This window comes from Gymnoscopelus microlampas, assembly GCF_963454915.1.
Source record: "Gymnoscopelus microlampas genome assembly, chromosome: 9".
Lineage (NCBI taxonomy): Eukaryota > Metazoa > Chordata > Actinopteri > Myctophiformes > Myctophidae > Gymnoscopelus > Gymnoscopelus microlampas.
Window position 1 is genome coordinate 52600373 of NC_139946.1, and position 16404 is coordinate 52616776.

Consider the following 16404-nt stretch of genomic DNA (forward strand, 5'->3'; position numbering starts at 1 on the left):
TGAAATATGTATTCTACTAGATGAATCTAGTCCTATATTGAGTGGTTCAGAGCAATGGTCACAGACGGAGGTTATGTGGAAGTGTTAAACACTGCTGTAACACTGCTGTAGCTCCATATATCATCGTCTCCAAAGTCCAAAAATGTTACTTTTCAGGATTCAAATTCAAATGTAGCAGATCTACATTACATTACATTACATTACAGTCATTTAGCAGACGCTTTTATCCAAAGCGACTCACAATAAGTGCATTCAACATAGGTAGGGAACAAAACTACTAATCACCAGAAGTCTTAAGTGCATTTTCTGTAAAAACAAGCAACCAAGAGTATACTGTACCTAGCGCTAAAGTAAAAGTGCAATATATCAGCTACCTACTTTCTTAAACATATGAGACAAATAGCAAAATCAAATGAGCAAGAGCTAAAACAAATAAGTGTATCGACTAAACAGGATCCAATAAAACAATACAACAATAAAACAAGAGTTCGTACAACTAGTTAACGAGTAGGCAGGGCGAAGAGGTGGGTTTTCAAGCTTCGAGCTTGTAGATCTGCTACTTTTGGTGCTTGTGTGTAGTATGGAGTAAAATATGGAGGTATAGGAGGTTTCTGTCCTACAGCGACGATTTGTGCAATTTAGTTTTTTTTGTGTTACTGTCATTACAGACCTTAACAGTGTTTTTGCCACGTTTGGTGCATATTGGAACAACAGTGTGCCTGTGGCCACGTGACTACTATCAGGCCAGGCCCCTGTGTTTGGCCACGTTTGGTGGCCCCAACTAGAAGAAGAGCTGTAATGATCTGTAGCTTCATTGTGACACAATGGACTTCATTTGACATGTAAATGATGGCCAGCTGTCACTCTCTGTCACACTGTCCATGTTTGACTGAACTGATAAGAAATAACTGCTGTTTGATATCAGTTTAACAGTCCCTCTGTTGCTGCTCAAGTCAAGTCACATCGAGGCGTTTTTGTTAGTCAAATACACAAGAACAGAACGGACAATGAAATACTCATTCATTGTGTATTCCCCCCCTCAGTGTGACACACACCCACACACACGCACACGCACGCGCACGCACACGCACACGCACACGCACACGCACACACTTCTGCTTCACTTCTAGCCAGCATTGTGGTGGTTCTCTTGCACTGTGACCACAAAGCGCTCCAGGTTCACTTCACCTTTTCAAAATAACTACAAGTAAAAGTAAATTACTTTTTTTTTAATACCATGCATTACTGTAATGTTTTCGCAATTGAATTTATAAAACTCTCTGAAACCACATGCACTAACGTGCTTTCTTGTAGAACCACTACGCTGCAAAGCCTACAGAAACACCTACTGTATAAAAACATAGAAAAAAATCTCACCGACCTTTAATTCTGCCAATGCTTTTCAATGGGAACGGAGTGTTTTTTTTTTGGGGAAATCCTCCAATGCCAACAAACCGCTTCGTTCCCATTGAAAAGCATTGGCCGAATCAAAGTTCGATGTGACTGCACCCTTATGCACCCTTTCCACATCATTTACACATACATGAGAAAGGACTGCGATGGAAATAAATAAGCCGTTGTGGTTTTATCCTTTTGATAATTGTGTGACAATGTACAGTGTGTATCCTGGTCCATCTCTTGGTCCTTTTGAAGAGGACTCGGTTCGGTCTGTGTAACTACCCCATTAACACCGGGAAAGCATCTGTGTCATTTTAGATGTTAGCCATATAGCACGTTGGTTCTCAAAGTGGGGTCCGGGGTCCCCGGACAGCATCACAATCATTTTAACCACTTTAACCACTTTTTATACTTTGGCTATTCAGAAATAGCAGATATACAAGTTCATAGTGCGTCATTTCGTGCCGCGCTATGAGCTTGTAGATCTGCTATTTTGTTTCAACGTTGAAAGTTTTTGTTAATCTTTGAATATATATATATATATATATATATATTTTAAAGAAAACATTTTTAACTCAGATCTCTGCTTCTTGCATGGGGGCCCCTGGAGCAAAAATATTTTTGAGATGAGAGGGGGGGGGGGGGGTCCACGGCCAAATACATATAATTTCGGGGGTCCTTGACATGAAAAAATTTGAGAACCACTGATATAGCAACATAAGTTTATCGGAAAACTGTTGGTATTTAGAAGGCATTTGTAGAATCGGCCTCTGGTCTTACTGGGTTGCAAGGCTCTCTATGTGAAAAGGCCCTCTGAGTTTGGTTGGCTTAAGAAAGGACTCTATTACGTGAAAACAGGTTAAGGTGTGTGAGTCAGACATAGTGAAGAACTGAATGAAATAGAGGCTGCATCAGGGAGAACAATGGACGTGTCTTTATGCAGACGGTACACGTGTTCAGATAGGCAGAGTGGGACTGATAAAGGTTTCTAACGGCAGTTACATTCTGTCTTGTAAGTACGTTTATGATAATGACGCTGTCCTTGTCTGATGTATAAGAGAGGAGACACTGAGCTGGTTTGACACAAAGCACTGAGGACGGAGCTCTTCATCACCGCTGAGAAACAGCAGATCTCTACACTAGTGAGACTTAGAGGATTCATCCAGCAGCTTTTCTACATCAGCATGGAGAAGATCAGAGTTTTCACCTTTCTGCTTCTGTGTGTGGCTCTGCTCACTGTCTGCAAGGTAAGAGACCATGATGATGATGATGATGATTCTAAAGGCGCTGAAAGTGATATTTTATGGTTAAAACAAAAACATTTAAGCTCCATATTCTGATGTTCAGTAACAGGGGTCTCTCCAGCTCTTTACTAAACCTAAGATATATTTTCAGGTGGGACATCAATTTCTTCCAATCAGGGGAGAGAACCCCAGATAATGTATCCGTTTAATATGGTGTTCCAGTTCCATTTTTTTATTTGATCAATTCCAGTTTCAATTGTTTAGGATGTATACTGTATGTATGAGTTCTCTCTCTTGATTGGATACAATTGATATCCCATTCCCCACTAAACATGTCTTTTCTGTTTGCCTAAGAGCTGGAGAGACGAGGAGACCCGTTACTGAACAAACACTCTATAGCAATGATTACTATCACAATATAGAGCTATTTAACACCGTTACTGAACAAACACTCTATATCAATGAGTACTATTTAACACTTATTTGAACAAACACAAATAATCACTCACAGCACCTTTAACCGTTTACTTTAAAGCCTGTATTCTTCACTGACCGGGGTTGCCCCTCTACACCAAATCACCAAAAATAGCTGAAAACAGCAGATCAACAAGCTCCCATAACATGATGTGGTAAACTGTCTGATAACTTAAAATTCCTTTTTTTAATATAGGCTGAAGAAGAGATGGAAGGACAAGACCACATGGCTTCTGTTGAGAAGAGAGGGGGGCTACCAACTGTAAGTTCTTTCTAATTAGCAGGAAAATGTTAACAAATGCACACACACGCACACACACACACACACACACACACACACACACACACACACACACACACACACACACACACACACACACACACACACACACACACACACACACACACACACACACATATATATTGCATAATATTGTAACCATGAGTATGTATTATAGCAACATTTGTGTCTCTGTTTCTTTCTCAGTGCAACGGAGCGAAGGAACCCTGCCAAGTGAAAGGTGTTGACAAATGTACATGTCCTACGGGGACAACCTGTCAGAGTCTGATCCATCCACCAGAGCCTTTTTTGTGCTTTTGATGAACAGTAAGTTATTTTAAAGAAGCAGGACAATTTTTACATACGCACATACATGCCGTTAATATCTGCATATATTAACTGTATACAGATCAGTGTTGATTTTGACAGCAAATTATGATTTAGTTTTAGTCATAGTCTTTTGAATAAAATTCCATTTAGTTTTAGTCATATTTTAGTCATCTGAAATGTTTTAGTTTTTGTCTAGTTTAGTTCACTAAATATAATAAGATTGTAGTTGACAGTTGATTTAGTCGACTAAAATGTATTGTGGCGGTGCCTTGATGGCGTCGTAATGGCTGATTTTACACTTGGTTGCATGCTGAAAATAGCAGATCTACAAGCTCACAACGCGTCGCGCTGCGACGCGTTGTGAGCTTGTAGGTCTGCTATTTTCAGAGCGCAACACCGCGCGCAACCAAACATAAAATGTCGTGTCTTTTAGTTCTACTGGATCTCTTCCCCTCTAGTCCCTCTCTAACATTTTAGTCTAGTTTTTATTTGTTGACGAAATTGTCAATATATTTAGTCTAGTTTTAGTCATCATAGCTTAGTTTTTATTTAGTTTTCGTCAGTGAAAAAAGGTAGTCGACCAACATTTTTCGTCATAGTTTTAGTCGACGAAATGAAAACTTGTATGTATGCCTAATCCTAACCAAAACACAACCTGTATATTTTACTATAACATATTATTATTAATATATTGCATAATATTGTAATCGTGAGTATATATTAGAGCAACATTTGTGTCTCTGTTTGTTCCTCAGTGTTGTCCTGGTGAGGTCATGTAACGTGGGCAGAAGTATTTGTGAGAAGGGGAAGAACTGTTTGGAAAACCCTAAGCCTCATCACACCACAAATCACACATTTTGACAGAATAACACACTCAAACGGAAACCAGCTGTCTGGCTTTGTCGTGTTTGATTTATTTGGTTGACATCTTCATTGTCAAAATAAAGCATAATTATGCATAATTATGCATAATTTTCTTTTTAATGCATATATTTATGCATAATTATGCTTTATTTTGACAATGAAGATGTCAACCAAATAAATCAATCAATATTGGAATAGTTTCCACTCAATTAATAAAACATTATAATCAATATTGTCTGTGGCTCTGCTTCTGTTTCAGCACATTGTTGTTTATCACTAATCAGGCCTTTTCTAACATCTGGGAGAAATTATCAAAGTACATTTACTCAAGTACTGAACTTAAGTACAATGTTTACTTAGGTACTTTTACTCTAATATTTAAAATTTTTCAATGTTGTACTTTTGTCTCCACTGGAACTATTTATTTGAGAACTTGGTCACAAGTTATATACTTTGTAGATTTTGATTATTATTGCAAAACATGCATTAACCAATTAAGCCCTATTTTATACACGCTTCGGATAGTTCTCTGTTCGATCCCCAGTTCCCCCTGGGTTAGTGCTGAAGTTCTCTTGAGCAAGAAACCGAACCCCTAAACTGCTCCTGATGAGCAGGTTGGTGCCTTGCATGGTTTCCTGTGCACATTGTATTAAAGCAGTTTGGATGAAAGACTCTATTAAAAATGCACCATTTAACACTTTTAAATGAGTTTCCTGCACCACCTGAAATACACATGACAAAACAATGTAAATATAACTCAATGGGAATACAGAGGTCATTTGGTGTAAGTGCATGTGATACACACACTGATTTGTAGTCTTTTAGGTCAGTGGTTTTCAACCAGTGGTCCTTGAGGGGGTTCCAGGTGGTCCCCAGCTAAATGATGGAGAGTTGGTAACCAAATGGACCTTTATAGATCTTTAACTCTTGACAGCGTAAAATGAAACCAAATGGACCCTTACGGGTCCATTTGGTTTCATTTTACGCTCTCAAGAGTTGAATTATTATTAAACATCTGCGTTAGTTAATTAAATAATTGTTATTTTGATTGCCTGTTATCTCTCCAAATGGTACCAACATCAATACAGCATGGAATTGTGGAATTGTATCAAACGATAACAAATATTCTAAAAGTCTTGGATCTGAGAGGCTAAATCTCATCAAATGGTGGTTCTGTGGCTCAAATGCCAAATAAATAATGGACCGTGATATGAAAAGGGTTGAAAAACACTCTTTTAGGTGGTTGTATTCCATTAGACATCCTTCTCCTGTCACAACAGCTCACACATCTTGCTGCTGTGTTTGCACGTTGTTGTACTTCACCTGCTGCCCTTAACTACTTCTCCTGTTGGATTCACTGACACTAAGGGCATTTCTGGAGCGTCTGTGGAGGAATAGATTGTGCACTAAACTAATTGACACTATTTGCTGTGTTTACAAAAAAGCTTACAATATTAAATAATGTGGTTACAATATTTAATAATAATTACTTACAATATTAAATAGTAATTGGTTTTACAATTAAAGCTTACAATATTAAATAATAATTTTGTTTGACCAATACTGGTGTAATACATTACACCAGTATTGGTAAAAATAATAAAACAAATAAATATAATTTGATCCTCACACTGAACATGAAGAGTGGCTTCAGGTGACGTGACTGTGGTAATGTTGTTGATTGATTGATTCTTGTGCCGGATTATGTCAGTGACAGTGTGACCCACTGGGTATTCATATGATCAGGGATTAAAACAGTGAGTCCAGTTCAATAATCCTCATTTAATGAAAACTCTGTCTGTCTTTACATTCATATGACATTGTCTTCACATAGTAACATTCTCAGAGTTCATTTAAATATCAGAGTGTTAGAATCTGGCTAGCATAGCAAAGCAATATATTTACATACATCTTCAATACAATAAATATTGTCAAAGAAGAAAACATTTCAGAGGAGCTTGTCAACATCTCTTATCTCATCTCTTAGAAGCAGGTTGTGATTTGTTGGGGAGATTTCCCCCTCTGGTCTATAAATCAATGCTTTTGGTTACATATGTTTTCATCCAAAATATATTTATATTTCCCCCACCGCCCCACCCATACACACACACACACAAATATATGGTACTTCAAAATGCAACATATTTACATAATAAAACATCTAGTTATATAAAAGGTAAGGTCATTGTCTCACAACTTTTAAAATGCTCATGTTTCCTATGCAAGCAGAATATTCATGAAAGACATGTGGATATAGATGATGAAGTTCTGCCTCTTAAACTCTAGATGGCAGTAGAATATTATTCAATAATTAGGTTCAGCGTCACATAGTGTGAGATGCAGTTTTGTGACTGAGACAGAATAATAAAGACTATGGTTATACTTTGCTTAGCTTTACTTTACTTTGCCTTTTTGGTTTTATCCACAGTGGAATAGATTGCAGAGACGTCTTCCTTCACAGTGGAATAGATCACATCTTAATTTCCTGCTTCACCAGACCTGAGAAGAACAATTATTATTAATATTAATATCCAGTCGGGTGAAGTGTTGGTCATTTATTTAGGAAGATTCAGGCAGAGCAAACAACATACAGATCAGTATAGCCAGGCCTAATGGCCTGACCAACAGCCCCACAGGGCAGCAGCCTCCTGAACACCAATCTCAGTTCTTATAGTCCACACTGTACCAGAGATGCTATTCTAAATGGTCATATAAGGTATGGACTAAAGATAAGGGCGACACACACATAGGTACACAATTACAGATTTGCTGACAAAGTGAGAGTAGCATGGGAGAGTCAGCTCAGCTGTTAGATTGACAGCTGTAGCTGAGTAGGAATTAGCACATTTATGTAAAACTTTGCTTCAATGAGATAACCAACATATACACAATACATATACTTGGCAATCTATACATTTCTGCCACCATACAATACACATCCATTCATACTAATGTAGAGAAGAACTACACATGTAACCCTAATGGCTCTTCAGCAGCACATAAACATACTTCTGTAAAACACAACTTATCTATGTGGTCTTATTTAAAATATGGGATTTTATTTTTCTCTCTCAATGCATTGTTGAGCTGCTGTTATTCAGTTGCTATCACAATCAGATAAATGTGTGTTTTTATAACTTACAGTGTGTGTTGCAGGGCTGTGTTGTTGTGATCTGCTTGGGTGCTGGTCCCTGGTTTGAATGTCATTGAACAATAGTCAACATCCTCCTCTTGCTGAGCAATACAAGATAAAAATGACAAAAGTGTAATTAGTAATGGAATAGAATGCTGACATTTGTATTGCTTTGTCTCCAACTGCTATACAGTGCAGTTGTTAGACAATCACCCTATCAACTTATCATAATGTGTATAACTAACAGATGATAGTAGAGTAGGCTATACAAAGAAATTGTCTATTTGTTTGTAGAGAAAAGAAGAGAAGAGATGAGGGGGGGAGAAGAGGAGAGGAGAGGAGAAAAAAGAGACATAGTTTGCATGACTAAGAGTGCAGTTTAAGGTTTCCTTCTCCTTTCTCATGCTGTGAGGACAGTGCAGAAAGACGAAGGTTTTGAGATAGGAACTTTAAGGGTGTGTTCACACTGTCTGTTTGTTATGAAGAAAAAGTGCTGCCTAGAGTTCTTTTTATGCTTAAAGCGAAATATTATTATTTATTTTTTGGGGCAAAAAGGAGGAGGGTGATGGTAGTCGGGTGTGGCTGCATAACCTCACGTAATGTCACCCATGGCTGACAACACTACGGTTAATATCACATTAGTGTCACGGGGGGTAATATCATATTAATATCATGGGGTTTAAGTGTTAAAGTCGAGCTGAAATGTAAAATGTCAGAGTTTCTCTGACCTATGGGTGCCGTGGCAGCGGTGGCACCCATAGGGTGTCGTGGCGCAAGTCCGGGGGTACTGCAGAATACTTTGATAATATTTGGAATTTATCAGTATCACTTCAGTTTAACCATTTAGATCCTTTATAGCTACTAAAACGGACCTGAGTTGCACTGCATGTCCTTGATGCATTCTTTTTCGATTTACTCCAATACTCTTTGCAAAAAATAGCAGATCTACAAGCTCACAACACGTCAAGACTTGACGTGTTGTGAGCTTGTAGATCTGATGAATGTGTTATTTGCGGGGGTGCCCTGAGCCAAAGTTAAAAAACGTCACACGTCACACTGACGGGACGGGAGCTTCAACATGGAGTAAAGAGTGATCTCCTCAGTAGGAGGATGAGGAGAGGACAGAGAGTGGTGCTGGACTGTGGAGTAGACACTGTTGATCTGAGAGGAGGGACAATGAGAGGAGGAGTCTTGATGCACCTGCAGGACTGAAGGGTCTGAGCTCCTCCCACTGACCACTGGGACAGACGCCAAGCTCCTCCCACTGACCACAGGGACAGATGCCAAGCTCCTCCCACTGACCACTGGGACGGCTGCCAAGCTCCTCCCACTGACCACTGGAACAGATGCCAAGCTCCTCCCACTGACCACTGGAACAGATGCCAAGCTCCTCCCACTGACCACTGGAACAGATGCCAAGCTCTTCCCACTGACCACTGGGACGGATGCCAAGCCCCTCCCACTGACCACTGGGACGGATGCCAAGCCCCTCCCACTGACCACTGGGATGGATGCCAAGCCCGTCCCACTGACCACTGGGACGGATGCCAAGCCCCTCCCACTGACCACTGGGACGGATGCCAAGCCCGTCCCACTGACCATAGGGACATACACAGCCTGGTGTGGGACACAACAGAAAGTAAAACATCAGGTGGTTTCAGTGAAACTTAATATGTCTATATTATATATTAATGTGTTGAATTTTGCTAAATCATTGTTGGCAAGTTTCCATTTGATCAATTTCATTTGTATGTCTAAATAATAGAGGAGATATATAAATAATATCTAAATATTATGAAACATCTCAAATTAAAACAGCATTTAAAAAAAAAATACCTCTTGGTCTGAAGTTGTCCTTTTCTTCCTGTCAAATCAAAAGACTATTTAAATAATTTAGTGATGAATGAAATTGCAATAATCTTCGTCTAAGTCTTACATGGAAACTGCTGTCAAAAGCTCACAATTGAAAAGTTCACGTTTGTTATAAAAGTGAGGTGTAACATTTAATATCACAGTATACTGCTTCATTGAAATGAGTACACGCACGCACGCACGCACACATGCACACTCACCTGACCCAGAAAACAATGGCAAAAACCAGAATCAGCACAAACAGTGAAACTGCAACTCCAGATATTAGGGCAACTTTGTTGGCTTTGGAAAAACAATAAAAATGAGGAGTAAAGTTAAAATGTGCATTTCTGATGGTTGTTTTTCTAGAGTTTCTAAAACATTACTCCAATATTACACCAACTTTGGACAACACTGGACAAAGAAGTATTAAAAATCAATGTTCATGCAATTCTAAGTTTAGAGAAACTTGACCTACTCATATAAGTTATCAATAGAGAAGGAAATCAATCAACAATGTATTCAGTATGGTTTTCTGGTGCTTTATATAGTTTTAAATAATGTCTACTCACTTTTCTATCAGTGGTGTAAAGTAACTAAGTACATGTACTCAAGTACTGCACAATTTGTAAATAAAAATGGTACTTTTACTTTCCTGGAATATTTCCAATTTTCTATACTTTTACTTCTACTCCACTACATCTCAGAGACAAATATTTTACTTTTACTCCACTACAAGTATTTGAAAACTTTAGTTCGTTACTTTGTGGATTTTGATTATTATTACAAAACATACATTAACCACTTCAGCCATATTTAAACTTTGGCTTTTTGAAAATAGCCGATCTACAAGATTACAACACGTCGCGATGCGACCTGTTGTTTTTATAATTATAATAATTATTATTAATTATTAATCTTTATTAAAAATAATTAAATTAATGAAAAATGATTTAGACGAAGAGACATAAAGAGCTCACATGAACTCATATAAACTCACACTGCACATCCAACATCACAGCTTCAGACTTCCATGTCTCTTGTCCTTCAACAGCACACTGGTAACTCCCAGCATCCTCTGTTGTGGCCTGGAATCCTGGGTTGGATACTCGTTGTCCATCTTTAAACCAGACAATGTTGGGTCTTGGTTTACAAGATGTTTGACAGGTGAGTGTCACCCATGTCCCCTCTGACACAGTGGGAGGAGTCACCTGTACAGACAGTTCTGATCAGAAGAATAAAAACAAGATGGACGTCAGTTGGTGAGATTGTCAGGAAAGATTTGACTTTGATTACATGAAAGGTTAAAAGTACTCTTGTTTACCTGTTACAGACAAAGATACTGGTTGACTGGACATGCTATCACCTGTTGTCCAAAACCTGAAGTAATAATCTTTCTCATCACTGCCTTGTATGTTATTGATCCTCAGGGTACAATCGTGGAGTTTATTACCAATGTATTGAATACGACCTTGATATGAAGGTTGATCAGAGAGATGAACTGCAGTTTTCCCTGAGTGGGAGAACCAGGATGTAACAGTGACAGTGTGACCCACTGGGTATTCATATGAACAACCTAGATCTACTGATGAACCTCTCATGACACATGGAGATGGATTGGTGAAGTTCACTCTCCACTGACCACTACAAACACCTGTAAAATACAAAAATGTAACAGCTGTCAACAAATTGGTGAATCTGCAGATTATTCTTTCTTTTTTATTCATGTGAGATCATTCTGATCATCTGATCAAAAAATAGTTGTAAGTAGGTATTTTCCTCAATATGATAATAGAATAGAATTTCCATATGTTTTTTCTGTACATCACCCACAGCATTTAACTAGCGGTAGCTCTATGACACAGTATTTGATTTGTACTTTGCAGTTTGGAAGTCATTTAGTAAATCTATGAAGGGTGAACACACTGTGAATATGAAACCATTATAGACTGTCCTTACCAGGTACCAAGATCAGAATGTCCAGGATCACACTGATTGTCTTTAGAAACCTCATGGTATCTTGAGGGGAAAACTGACCCCAGCATCAAGTAACTGCAATGAAAGACACACTTCACAACCAACACATGTACTGTACTCTCTATTCTGCAATAATCTGTCAGTAAATCTATGACTATACTGACTCTCACCAACGCTAATGAAATGGTAAAGTAAATGTCAAATAACCAAGCAATATATCAACATATCTCTGTTGGGCAGAAACCAGCTACAGCTGTAGGTCCAAAATATCACATTTTCAGGACATGTTTTTAGAACAACACTGTCGGTATGGTGACTTTATACATTGTCGGATACTTGAATGTGTCCTTATATTATCATCACTTTACCCAAATACAGCTCAAGGGGAGTTTGGAGGTTTTTGACCATTAATGTGGAGATATGTATTTTTTCCGTCTGATTTCGTCATTCTAATCAATGGGGACAAACCACCTAACTCCACAAGATAGAGTTAGGAGGTTTGAATGACAGTTTGAGGATCCAATTGAGTTAGGAGGTTTAGTCAGCATCTTTTAATACTTTTCATTGGTTAAATATGCGTAAAACCCACACACAGACGTAAAGGGTGTTCAATAGCACTGATATATATAAAATGATTAAAAAAAAGTTGGAAAATCGATTCTGCCCGACAGCAGAGATATACAGTACTGTAAGGTGTGACTCTAAAAACTAAATAGTAATAAGGTGGAGTAGCTCAGTCTCTTGTGCAAGTAAGAGACATCACTTAGCAGCAGATTATCAATGTATTACATTTGAGGGAATAAAGTATATAACATATACATAAAGTCATAGAGCCAGTGTGACGGCTTGTGTTGCCACTGCTCACCAGGACTGACATAAAGACTCAGCGCCTGTTCAGCAGCCTGACGGCCTGACGGATCTTAGTCTTTAATTTAGCTGTATACATGTATCAGTATAAGATACAATCCTGTCAGTGAATATATAAAGTATCATTGTTATTAAGTTACAGTGAGGTAATTCAGACATACTCACTTTTCTCCAGAGCTTGTCTGTCCAGTACGTCTACACTAACAGTCATCTAGACATACTGATACAGATCAACACACAGCAAAAACTAAAAACTAAAAAGGAAGTCGAGGTTAAAACCACTAAAATGTGTTGTTTACTCTTCCTTCCTCCCTCTCTTCACACATTACTTGTACACATTTAGAGTACTGAATGTTTGTGTTACTGTTAACTAGTAACTATGATGGCTTTTAGTTCAATGTTCTCCGTATGAATAATGTGTTAAAGAAAGCATGCTTTACTTTATAAAGTACAAGGTGTTGCTGATGCGATGGCAAAAGGATTGGATCTCTACCCCACTCTAACCCAGAGACAACTACTTAAAGGAGAGTAAGGAGAACTGATGTGGATCTCTCAGGATCCACGTAGAAACAGTGTAGGATCAACAGGACAACAGGACATGTGACCAGCCTGTTACCTCTTGAAATATCACTGACAAACATAAAATGATAATAATTATTTTTCACGTCTGTGCCCCTCCTTGTAGTTGCTTGTGTGTGTGTGTGTGTGTGTGTGTGTGTGTGTGTGTGTGTGTGTGTGTGTGTGTGCGCGCGCGTGCGTGCGTGCGTGCGTGCGTGCGTGCGTGCATGTGTGCCCGTTTCAGGAACAGGTTGTTGCACAATACACTCCTCTGATACAAAGACGTAGGCTACTCTAGATCTGTGCACCCACCCACCACAGACAGCAGAGAAACACGCACGTCAACCGCCTTTTGAGACAGGAAATAAAAGTACTATTTTTCTCTGTCTGTCTGTCTGTCTGTCTGTCTGTCTGTTTGTATGTATGTCTCTCTCTCTCTATCTCAAATCGAGAGAGAACAAGGCTTTAATAAAGAGAGAGATGGATAGCGACACAGAATGAGGGAGGAAGAGAGAGAGAGAGAGAGAGAGAGAGTTAGAAGTAAATAAGTGTAGCCTACATTTCAAGCTAAAAATGAGTGTGTGTGTGTGTGTGTGTGTGTGTGTGTGTGTGTGTGTGTGTGTGTGTGTGTGTGTGTGTGTGTGTGTGTGTGTGTGTGTGTGTGTGTGTGTGTGTGTGTGTGTGTGTGTGTGTGTGTGCCCGTTTCAGGAACAGGTTGTTGCACAATACACTCCTCTGATACAAAGACGTAGGCTACCCTAGATATGTGCAGTTGTGCACCCACCCACCACAGACAGCAGAGAAACACGCACGTCAACCGCCTTTTGAGACAGGAAATAAAAGTACTATTTTTCTCTCTCTGTCTGTCAGAAGAGAGAGAGTCAGAAGTAAATAAGTGTAGCCTACATTTCAAGCTAAAAATGTTATTGGCTGATGATAAACCATAACTGGCACACGGAATACACAATCAGACATTACAGATTACAGAGAGAGTTTAAATCCGTTCAGAATGACGTGTGGTATCAGACCGGGTATATCATGCGTCCTGTGCACGTTACAAAGCTTTACACATTCACCATCCGACCGGCACATTCCATGTGGGTGCTCAGCTTTCTCTGTGGGTGCTCGGCTTTCTCTGTGGGTGCTCAGCTTTCTCTGTGGGTGCTCGGCTTTCTCTGTGGGTGCTCAGCTTTCTCTGTGGGTGCTCAGCTTTCTCTGTGGGTGCTCGGGCTCCTTGGGACCCATGGGATCGGCACCTATGCACGTAACAGTGTTTATAAATATTTTAAACTCATTCTGTATTGCCAATATGACACTGACATGGTGTGATTATTATATATAAATACTAAACCTGGTAGGAGGCAATACCACCAAGATGTCCTGATGCTACAATAGATGCCAGGGCCTTGCACAGACTTTAGAGAGGGCAGGTGCCCTGATTAACCCGTCAACCCTTCCTCACTCAGGAGTCCAGTCACATATCCAGTCATATCAAAACTTGACTATTGTAACTCTCTCCTTACTGGCCTCCCGGCATGTGCACTTAAGCCTCTCCAATTGATCCAGAATGCTGCAGCACGCTTGCTCTTCAACCAGACAACATTTTCACATGTCTCCCCCCTTCTCCGCTACCTGCATTGGCTCCCAGTTAGTGCCCACATAGAGATGATGTTATGTAGTCAGATGCCATGTCATTGTTGACCTGGCATCCTATAGTGTGTACAGCTTCAATGTACAGGCTGATGATAGGTTATTGGTTTACCTATGTATTAGTTTATTATCAGATTCTTTGTTTACTTATGTATTACTTTATTATTAGATTACTATTTCTATGCATTTCATGTATTATCTTGTGGTGTCCTTGCTTAGTGCTTACAGTAAATCGCTCTGGATTAAGAGCGTCTGCTAAATGCCTAAATTGTAAATTGTCAAAAAGCCATCATAAACTATCAGCATGTTCACATTTACAGACATCGTGTGCATGAGATAGAGGTGTTAGTCATGTCCTAAAAACACTTCACACCTCTCACACCCAACCACATGTCTCAGAAACCCTGAGAATCTGCCGCTGTGCATTGTTAATAGTATTAACTGCCAGTTCACTTGTTTCTAGCTAAAACCAGACTTTATTATTATTATTGAGATTTATTTTTCAAGGGAGCCCGGCCCAAAGATATCAGCAGTACAAAAGTTACAACATATAAAAAAACGACATAACATAGTGCACACTCATTTCCCAATACAGAGGCTTTTTTTTATCCCCAATTCTTATAAATATTTTTTTAATTTATTTTTGGAAGTAGAGAAAATAGCAAATCTACAAGCTCACAAAACGAGCAACGTGTCTCATGTGAGAAAAACATTTTTATTCCTGCGATTACTACATTATCTAGTATCAGTGTTACACCAAGGTGACCAGATCAAAACAGTTCATATGCAGGACAACAGAACCACTTTTGCAGGACAAATGTGTACTGGTACACTGAATTTAACTATACAAACTGTTTACTGTGCACACTGACAGTATACATTGCATTTACTGCACACTGTTTACTAGTTAAACTAACTTTTAGTAAATACAATAATCAATAACAATAGCACAGACCACCTAGTGTGCTAGTTTCCCTCCTAGGGGTCAGTGTTTAGACAGAACATATCACACTTGTAAATATTTAAGGCTATATTAAAGCTGGTATAAGTGGACTCATCTGACCTCTCACTACCTGCATTCTGTTGTACAACTCTATAGTAGTTGTGCATATCAGGACATCAGTAAGTAAACTTTTACTACAAGGAAATGTAGATTTATGGCTGGAAACAACCTTTCACAATGTCAAGCATGTAAAACCTACTGTAATATTTTACTGTTCAGCAGGAGTTACAATTATTCACCATAGAACTGAAATACCATGATGTGGATAAATAGTGACAAAGTCAGAATTGAAATTGTATATATGATTTTATTGCAGGCACTTAGCAATAGCTTAGCATGTATCCTTTGAATACATAAGTAAAACTTAATCAAAATGTGTTGAACTATTAAAGAAATGCCTCTGTAGAAATCTTATAACAGCACTTTCAAGAGAATTTACCTTTTTCTTTTTCTTTTATCAGACGAGAACAAAATAAAAACAACAGAGCAGCTAAAAGACAGCTGAGGGAATTGTACACAATATCTTGGAAGGATGTTGCTTAAGGCATCCATAGCCTGTATTTCCTAATGTTTATAGTACCTATCCACCCTAGCTCTGGGCTTCTCCCCTTTCTATTCCCAACTCCACCATAACTTCTTTACCACATTATTTAATTTCTCTATTTCACCCACAAATCCTCTGCCGATTCCTCAACGTGCGTGCGTGCGTGCGTGGGTGAACTACAGGCCCTAGTGTGTGTGAGATGTATGCACTTCCTCTTTCTCTATGGGTGTG

General features: G+C 38.9%; 1 long non-coding RNA gene across 1 annotated transcript; it reads right to left on the reverse strand.

Moving 5' to 3' along the window:
- Positions 1 to 6464: 6464 nt before the first annotated feature.
- LOC311051319 lies at positions 6465 to 9204 on the reverse strand. The gene is made up of 3 exons (XR_014601401.1): positions 8924 to 9204; positions 7733 to 7824; positions 6465 to 7089 (listed from the first exon to the last, which is right to left on the reverse strand). It is a non-coding gene; the product is annotated as an uncharacterized lncRNA (long non-coding RNA).
- Between the last annotated feature and the right edge of the window lie 7200 nt (positions 9205 to 16404).